We start from the raw sequence: 1,622 nt of genomic DNA, 5'->3' as shown, positions 1-1,622 counted from the left end.
ATGTCTGTTGACCAAGGATGGTAAAAGTGGATGTGGATTGTATTTTAAATCAGAAATGAGCCCTCTCTTCATTCTCCGACTGTGGTTTTTTTTCCCTCTTCACCCTGAAATTTTGACTAGTGATTATAATTGGTGGTGGAGGGGGAAGTCATGTGCCTTCATGTAATCTACTTCGAAAACAGAGAATGGCAACATGTGAGACTAGGGTTCAGCTTTTGAAACAAAAGCATTTAATCTCAAATGGTGTCCTTGTCCGTGGAGACACACACCTGTCCACACAGCAGAAGTTGGGCGTGTGCTGCTGCATTCATCCTGAAAGCTCTGTGATGACACGTTGCCATGGCGATGCAATGATGTAATGAGGTCTTTTTTCTCCAGCGGCCAGTCTCTGAGCTGAGCAGTTCAGATCTGGTAGTGAGCGAGTGAGTTCTCAGATCTGTGCTTAGCATCTTTGAAGATGGGCAATCTGAATTGTTGCTCTAGGGGTATGTTCGTACAGATCTTCTTAATGCTGTCTGCAACTAACTGGCTAGTTAACTCTTGCTCAGAATGGTTTTTCATCGTTTAAAATCTCCTCCCTCCATCTGGTCATACAGAGTGATGAATGTGTTTTATAGTTTTGTTTTATTTCTCGATTTCTGTTGTTAGTTATTCTATCAAGATAGCTGCCTTGACTTTTTTCTCAATTTAGAAAAATGGACTAATCCTGCACCCATTTCTTGTCACCACTGGGTGTTCCTAGGGGAAAACATACAGCAGTGTCTATTTTAATGTAAGATTTTTCAAAACTCCCAAAGTATATATACAAACTAGTCATTACAGAAATGTAGAGTGAATCCAGAGTGGTTGATAAGGAAGGTATCTATCATTGTTTTTAACATGCCTTCCCTATGCTCTTTGTACCGTAAGGGGTATTGAGTTCAGTATTTTGGGGGATGTGTTCCTTCATCCATGTAAAGAGTTGTCCAAAAGAGACCCTAAGAATATGAGAGTTTCCATTTATGGCTCCCAAACACACGTTTCCTTTTGTACTTTGGGTGCTATCCAGAATCACATTGTGTACAAATATCAGTTATATGCTGCCACCCAACTCCTTCGGCACTCCAGAGGTAAGCATGGTGATACTAGGATAATATAATCCTCTTTTTTCCTGATTACCCAATGAATACCCAGGCTTTCAGTCTGCTGTGAAAGACAGACCCTCGGGGAATGAATTGAGTTACTGAATGATAGATAACCAAGTGCACAGATTGTTACTAATACAAAAAGAAAAATCGATGGTGAATGTACGTAAGTAGAGCAACAAATGTTCTATATGTAGATAATTGCATGCACAGAATTGTAGCTTGAAAAAGCTACATTGATGTAGTTTTAATGTAATGGGCTTGTTTGTTCTGCTGACCTTTCCTCCAGTCTCTTTCCAATAGCTAGCTATGTTCTTTTCTATGACTTCACCGTGGTCTCAGGAACTCACATTTTGTTTTGAGTCACTTATATTTGTGAGGAATAAATAAGGCAAGATGACATTGTTTCACACGTTTTAAATCTCAAGACTTATCATAGTGATCCTCTGGATTGTTCTAGAGAACAATCACACATCTTTCTGGTCAAGGGCCACCGAG

Source organism: Suricata suricatta, chromosome 14, assembly GCF_006229205.1.
Source record: "Suricata suricatta isolate VVHF042 chromosome 14, meerkat_22Aug2017_6uvM2_HiC, whole genome shotgun sequence".
NCBI lineage: Eukaryota > Metazoa > Chordata > Mammalia > Carnivora > Herpestidae > Suricata > Suricata suricatta.
This window is presented reverse-complemented; position numbering follows the sequence as displayed.